This window comes from Barbus barbus (genome assembly GCF_936440315.1).
Source record: "Barbus barbus genome assembly, chromosome: 29".
In the NCBI taxonomy this organism is placed as follows: domain Eukaryota; kingdom Metazoa; phylum Chordata; class Actinopteri; order Cypriniformes; family Cyprinidae; genus Barbus; species Barbus barbus.
The window spans coordinates 8,539,536-8,548,025 of NC_136757.1; the positions used below are offsets into that span (position 1 = coordinate 8,539,536).

The following is an 8,490-nucleotide window of genomic DNA, read 5'->3' on the forward strand; positions in this document are numbered from 1 at the left end:
TTTTACTGTTAAGTAGCTTTAGTATAAAGACTGTTTGCTCAAATTTTAGGTACGATGATGGAAATCAAACTCGCTCAACAACAGCAAACTCAAATACCATTAGGTTTATATATATTATACTTTTTGCTCAAAGGTTTGTGGCCTGAAATCTATATATTTTTAAAGAAATCAATACTTTAATTCAGCAAGGATGTGTTAAATTGATCAAAAGTGACAGTTATAATGTTGCAAAAGATTTCTTTTTCAAATAAATGCTGTTTGTCAAATAGTTCTGAGAAAATGCATCACAGTTTTCACAAATATATGAAGCAGCACAACTGTTTTTAACATGAATTATTATAAGAAATGTTTCTTGAGCAGCAAATTAGCATAATAGCATGATTTCTGAAGGATCATGTGACATTGAAGACAGGAGTAATGATGCTGAAAATTCAGCTTTGCATCACAGGAATAAATTATAGTTGAAAATATATTCAAATAGAAAGCAGTTCTTTTAAATTGTAATTCATTGATTTATTTTTTGTGAGCATAAAAGTCTTCTTTCAAAAACATTAAAAGCTCCTACCAACCCCAGGTATCTAAAGGTACTTGTGCATTTTTCAAGGTGTTTAATTTAGTTAAATATTACAACTTTCAATATTTTTTACCTTGAATTATATTGAATTTCATGCTTTATTTAATCATTTATTTTTGCTACTTTTCAGACGCCTTCATGTATTGAGTTTATTGTTATTTTAATTTTATTTAAATGAAAGACTTTCTTCTAGTATGAAATTTTATAATAAAAATACACTTTTTCATTTTTAATACTAAAAAACCGAGTGCATAAAATGTGTGTATTATTTTCCCCTTAAATTTAAACCGTCCCTTTGAGACCTTATTTCCACTGACTGCAACCAACAATTTTAACACTAATTAAAATATTAATAAACTATTTTAATTAGTGTTAAAATTGATCAAATCTATAGATGCAAACAACATGTTAACTGTGATGACAGTGGAAATGACATATTCAGATTCAGAAACAATGACAAAAAGACATATTTCTCTGGCGATGGATGAACATTGTTGGTAGACAAATTCAAACTGAGGGATGCATTCAAGTGTATATCCTCACAGAGATGCTAAAGGACATCATACAGTAGCTTCTTGCTCTGCAGGTTGTGATTCGTGTGTGGCAGCTCTCAGGTGCTGGAGTTCAGTGGAAGCACATTGATTTGTTCTTTCAGGGCTGAGCTTCATTACTTGGCGTGTGCCTTCTGCCTTTCCCCTTCAACACACCTCCAGCCATAAGTCAGCGGCTCATAATAAAAAGCTCATCTGCCATGCATTAACAAAAGATGAGTAGAGGTCACCAGAGCTGTAGTGCTGGTCACTAAATCTCTCATCCTCAGTGATTCACTAAGAATAGACAGGCGTGTTCGGACTGCCCCGAGGGCTAATTGAAATGGTTGGAGGTTGTCCTTTTAACAAGGATTGTTAGATGCAGCCAAGTCCCGTGTTAATGGTGCTCAATATAGCAGATTGTCTGCTACTTCCTCTGATTACCTCCATGAATTCTCAAGGCATAGTGTCAGTGTTTCTAAGACCTTTATGAAGTTTTTAAGCTTTTCATAACTTTTAACTGTCCTAAAAGAACAAGAACTAAAAGAACTAGCGGTCATACTTTCACTCAAGTGAAAATTTCAAAAAAAGGTGATAAATAATGAGAATGGACACAAAAAATATTATTAATATTTTTTCAATTAAAATATTTTTAATGAATAAATAAGTAAATAATTACTGAATAAATATAATGTATAAATAAGTTTACTAATATTATAACAATATTACAACATTTACTTATGTATTAATTTATATTAATATATAATTTGCTATTTATTAGTATATTATACTAATAAATAGCAAAATTATATATTAGTAATAAATCAATACACTTAAAATAAAAAAAAATACTTTATTTTAAGGGGATGTTGTTAAATGAATTAATATGATTAAATATGAATTAATTACATGTAATTTTAGGGTTAAGGTTAGCATTTGGCTTAGGTTTACTTGTAATTATGCATAATTTACTGTTTATAATATAAGTACATGTAATGTGCAACTGTCGCATTAAAATAAAGTGTTACCACAAATAATTTGTTCTAACATTTATATTAAAATCTGCCACCATTTCATCAAGGTGTCTTCTCAAAATATGGGAGTGGTTTAACTGTTTTGATTCATCTACAACTACAGCGAAATATGAAGATATTGTCATTTTAGTTTTTTTTAGTATAGTATTTCACAAAAAAAGAGGGTTTTGAACTAGATGTTTGAGAGAGAGAGAGAGAGAGAGAGAGAGAGAGAGAAAATCCATGGCTAGAAAACATACTATTGAGTATTGTTTTAAAACCTCATATTTCCCGAGATTATAACCATTGTGACAACTTACCCCGGTTGCAGTGTGTTCCTCAGTTTAATGAAATGTATAATATCCTTAGCCATATTTTGTGGAGAAATTTGTTCCCAGAAGTGAGATAAACATGATAAAACTGCTTTTTTTGGGCAGCATCCTAATTTGTAAAAAATAAATTAATAATAATAATAATACTAAAATAAATAAAAAAGGTTACAGAACTTTATACAACTGGCTGTATATACAGTATAAAAAAAACCCTGAAGTCTATGGCATGTCACCATTTAGATGGCTAAGTGAACGTGTGTGTGTGTGTGTACCTGGTTTTCTATTCAGGTGGGGACTTAAACTTGAATATACACAGACTCATGGGGACTCGTGTCACGGTGGGAACCTAATCTGAGGTCCCCACGGGTAAACAAGCTAATAAATCACACAGAATGTCATTTTTTGAAAATCTAACAATGCAGAAAGTTTCCTGTGAGGGCTAAGTTTAGGTGTAGGGTTGGTGTAGGGCAATAGAAAATACGTACTGTACAGTAGAACAAGCATTACGCCTATGGAGAGTCCCCACTAGGATAGTAAACCAGACGTGTGTGTGTGTGTGTGTCCATGCATGTGGGCTCATTTTTTAAGCGAGTGTCTGATGAGTGTTGAGAGATGCACTCACTGCTCATTTCGAGTTAATTGGCTGTTGACAGCAGTTACAGGAAAGGTCCTGCGCTGCCTCCTTGCACATTTATCTTGCTATTAGAGCAGGCACTTGGGTTTTTATTGGACTAATTAGCACTCTCTTTCTATCTGCTTAACACTGGCCTTACAGCATGTGCACTCCTGCAACATGTGTGTTTGTGAAAGAGTTCATACACGGCACATCTCTGTAATGACTATCTCAATTAGGCAAACACTTTGGCCTATGTTAACTGGTCTTCATTCTCCTTCCTGTAAAGTCTCAGAGTGCTTGAGAAAGTCAAAGCTGAGACTGGATAGAGGAAACTCTCGCTCGCCCTCTTGTGTTCAGAGATTGTATTCAGTTAATGAAGCAAGGCAAGCTGTCATATTGATGTTAGGACAGTTTGTCGCATGTCTTTTATTTTATTAAAAACTAAAACTAAAAAACTACAACTGAAATGAAAACAAATTAAAGCTAAAATCTAGATAATAGAAAAAACACAAAATTATTTAAAATGACAAAAGTACAAAAAATTACTAAAACTTAAGCTAAAATGAAAGTAAAACTTGAAAATATAAAAATATAAATACTTTAATTGTATATAAAATAGTATATAAATCACCCTAAAATGACACTGGAGTAAACAACATAACAATTTTAAGTATTGACAAATTTCCAAATTTTATAGTTTTTTTTTATTTTTAAATAATTGAAACAGACATCCTCTTTTAAATTTTATATTATTTCTGTACGTTTATGAATTGTTTTCTTGTTATCTCTTAAATCTACATTCCGAGAGATTTAAACGATATATATATATATATATATATATATATATAATAAATAATATGTCTATTTAAAAGTTTCATAAATGTGAGACGCATACACTAAATACTCACAACACCATTAAGAACAACACAAGCATCATGATGCTTAATGCTCAGTGATCAGCACATATATGTAACACTGTGTAACATCTGTGCAGTTCAGAAGATGTATTTATTTACAGTTCAATTTTGACTTTATCATAATGGCTGGATGTAGGTTGTTTTTAGAAGACTAATTACACACTGTCAAACACACAGTTCTGATCATAGTAACTAGCATGTAGTTTCTGATAGCCTTCCAAAAATAAAGGATAATCTGAATCTGAACTGGAGCCCCTAAGGGCACATGGTGAAGGAAAATATATGGGAAGAAAAATATATTTGTGTTCGTTGCTTCTGTGTCAAACCTTTTGTGAACAAATGCAAAGTTTCTTGAGAGAGTGCAAAAATTTTGTACGTGAACAAAGTTTCTTGGGAAAAATTTGAAAGTTTTGCAAATAAATGTAAAGTTTCTTGGGGTCACGCAAAACTTGCGATGGAACATTTTTCAGGGGACACAAAATTTCGTGGGGGAAATGTAAAAGTTGTGTGAAAGTTTTCACACTTTTTGGAGAGTGAACAGTTTCTCAGGAGACGCAAAAAGTTGTGAGAGAACACAAAGATTCTCAGGGGGATACAAAAGTGTTGTGAGGGAAATGCGAATGTTTTGTGAGTAAAAACAGTTTATTGAGGGATTGCAAAACTTATGAGAGAACACAGAGTTTCTCAGGAGAACGCAAAAGTTTTGTGAGCACATGCAAAGTTTCTCGGGGGAAAGCAAGACTCACAAAGGAACACAAAGTTTCTTGGGGAAACACAAACATTTTGCAATGGAATGCAGAGTTTTTCATAGCAGTGCAACATTTGGTCTAAAATTTATCCATATACCATCTCAAACATGCAGTCATGCTTCAAAACATACCTAACCAGCATATGCTGTTTTTTTCAGCAGGGAGCATGGACCTTCCATGGCTCAAAAACACTAACTCTTGCTAATTTAGCACTTTCACACATACAATACTACAAATGGAGCACATTTCCCTGTGTGTTTGCATCTCAGTGGCAGTAGCTGACTGAGAGGTTTAATGACAATCCCCAGCACCAATCCTCAGCCCAGTCCTGAGGCCTTATCCAGCACGTTCAGTCTGAGCGCCAGATCTCCTAGACTGGCCTTCTGCTCCTCAGGCTCCTGGAAGAAGAAATCTTCATTGAAAACAGGGCTGCGACAATTTCTGATGATGGCGCTGTGTTGCCGCTGCAGCTCGCCTGGGGTGAGGCTAGTGGTCAAGCTGCAGCTCAGAGGTCGAAGGTCAGCGGGATCTCTCAAGCCTTCCACCGAGATCACGCGGATGCCAATTGTCGTAGATCACTGGGGCGCACTGATCCTGAAGGCAGAGACACGAACCCGGCCTCTCTGAGTAAGAGGAAGCACGTGCTCCTGATGGAAGCGTTCCTGGCAGTGCAGCATGTCCAGTGGGAACTGGATGGACGGGGCTAGTTTGGCGCAACGCGACTTTCGCACGGTAAGGGACTTTTGACTTGAACTTTTTGAACTTTCTTTTTCTCGTCTCTGGAGGCATGAACATCTTGATAAAGCGGCTCTTCAGAGATGGTGAAATCCTCTCTTCTGATTGGTGGAGGTGTTGAGCAAGGGGAGGAGTCAGCAGAGGGCGTGTCACTCTCAGTGCTGGCCGTCTTCAGCACTGCTCTGCAGGACAGTTTGGGTGTTTTTATGGTCATTCGCTCTAGTGTGTAACTGGTTAGTGTCGAATGGAACAAAGACTCTTTGCGACGGGTGTTCGGATTCTCGAATAAACCGGACTCGAAGCATTTCACTGAATATGGGATGGGTTTGGGTTTGTTTAAAGCCACTGTAGGTTTATTTAGACTCGCTCTCAGTGGCTGAGTGGCACCAGGTCTTGACAGTGATGTTTTTGCAAAGCTGGGAGCTTTTTTTCCATCATTCAGACACTGTGAGATTTTTCAGCATCTGATATGAGGCAGCGCTTTGTCAGCTTGGGCGGCAGGAAAAAGTCAGGGATTTTATCAGGTGTGAGGACGTTGCTGTGCAGTTTATTGAAGATGCTGGTCTTGGCTGAAATCTCCTCTTTGTTTTTGCTTATGAGGTGATTGATCTGTACCGGGAGACTTTCTGCTCCCGCCTGCACTTTCTGGAGGATCCACATTGTGATTGATAATACTGATCAGCTTTGCAAAGTGAAAGAAAAGGTTCAAGGGTTAGTTCAGTCAAAAATGAAACATTCTGTCTTCATTTACTCTCATGTTCTTCCAAACCTGTTTGAGTTTTTTCTTCTGCAGAACACAGAAGATATTTTGAAGAATGTTGATTGCCAAACCGATACCCATTGACTGCTTTGAATGTTCAAATAACAACACTGAGACATTTCTCAAAATGTTTCCTTTTATGTTTCACAAAAGAAAGAAAATCATACAGGTTTGGAATGACATGATGACAGAATTTTTCATTTTTTTTAACATACAGTATCTCACAGAAGTGAGTACACCCCTCACATTTTTGTAAATATTTTATTATATCTTTTCATGTGACAACACTGAAGAAATGACACTTTGCTACAATGTAAAGTAGTGAGTGTACAGCTTGTATAACAGTGTAAATTTGCTGTCCCCTCAAAATAACTCAACACTCAGCCATTAATGTCTAAACCGCTGGCCACAAAAGTGAGTACACCCCTAAGTGAAAATGTCCAAATTGGGCCCAATTAGCCATTTTCTCTCCCCGGTGTCATGTGACTCGTTAGTGTTACAAGGTCTCAGGTGTGAATGGGGAGCAGGTGTGTTAAATTTGGCGTTATCGCTCTCAGTCTCTCATACTGGTCACTGGAAGTTCAACATTGCACCTCATGGCAAAGAACTCTCTGAGGATCTGAAAAGAAGATTTGTTGCTCTACATAAAGATGGTGTAGGCTATAAGTAGATTGCCAAGACCCTGAAACTGAGCTGCAGCACGGTGGCCAAGACCATACAGCGGTTTAACAGGACAGGTTCCACTCAGAACAGGCCTCACCATGAACGACCAAAGAAGTTGAGTACACGTGCTCCGCGTCATATCCAGAGGTTGTGTTTGGGAAATAGACTTATGAGTGCTGCCAGAGACATAGGAGAGCATCATTCTTTTGAGATTGATGCAAGTTATTTTTTAGAAAATAAATGTTTCTGTTGTCTCCTGCCTGTTTATTTCACATTTTGATGCAACAACAGTGTGATTACGTGTTCATATTTTATGTAAACCATTGATGTCTGTGTTTTTCATTGCAGAACTCAAACCAACTTTGGAGTTGTCTGATTTGGAGAGTCATCATTATTGGTCTTCCTTTCTTAAAGGAATAGCTCACACAAAACATCATTTACTTGCCCTCATGTCATTCCAAACCTATAAGACATTTGTCTGTCTTTAGAACACAAATGAATATAATTTTTAATTTTCTCATTTTTTTCTCATAATTATTTAAAAAAATAGTTATTGTAGAAGTAATCCATTCTAATATTTATATATATAAATAATCCTTAAATTATATGATAGCGAACATGTCTGTTCAGAAGAAAATATTGGTCTCCCACACTTGCAATGGAGGATTAAGAGAATATTAAATATATTTGTGTTCCAAAAAATGAGCAGAGTTTGTATGGGTCTGGAACAACATGGGGGAGAGTAAATTATGACCATTTTCATTTTTTGGTGAACTAACCCTTTAAAGAGCAGCCCTGAATGTACATAAAAAATTGTGAGGTATGTGAATGTCATGTCTGTCTTAATGTTTGAGTGAAGAAGTAGCTTTCTGAAAGCAATATATTTATTTAAACAACATTATATGCCCTCACACTAGTGCTGCCATTATAGCATGTGGTAGACGGAGACATTAAACATCCACACAAAGTGGTTGAAATGATAAAACAGACTATTTTGTTGTAAAAACCAAATGTTAAATGCATGTTCTGTGTTTAGTAGAAGTGGAGTTTACACGCTGTCATTCAGACACATGCTCACGTTCTTTCACACACATGCATCTGTTGAATGTTATAATATCAGTGTTAATATTGTGGTTTATTTGTGTACTGCCATGCCAGAATAGTTTGTAAAGAACTTAACTATTAACTAATTGTACAATTATTGTATAGTGTTTTTGTATATTTTTATACAATATATAAAATTTACCAAAAAAGTCCAATTTGATCAAAAGTTATATTCAACAAATGTTCAATGCTTCATTTATAAACTCTGTAGCTGTTAATATACTTTTCTGCATGACTGTTTTCTCTTGTTGTTTTTAATAAATATTAACCTTTTGATAGTCATTCTTTGTGTGTTTTTAAAATGAACAAGATTTGTAGGTTTAATGCCTAGCTCAATTTGGGTTTATTTTAGCCTAGCGATGTAGTCATTTTAAACCATAAAAAGGCAACCCAGCATGCTGGGTTAAACATCATAACCCAACTTGTTGGTCCCTTTTTGACCCAGCGCTGGGTTACCAAAATAACCCAAATTGGGTTGTTTTTAACCCAGCAGTTTT

The 8,490-nt window shown here is 35.6% G+C and overlaps 1 pseudogene across 1 annotated transcript; it reads right to left on the bottom strand.

Annotated features, from left to right (window-relative positions):
• Window positions 1–4,946: 4,946 nt before the first annotated feature.
• LOC306848922 (C2 calcium-dependent domain-containing protein 4C-like) lies at window positions 4,947–6,126 on the bottom strand (annotated as a pseudogene). The gene has a single exon. The product of its transcript is annotated as a C2 calcium-dependent domain-containing protein 4C-like (transcript).
• Window positions 6,127–8,490: the final 2,364 nt, after the last annotated feature.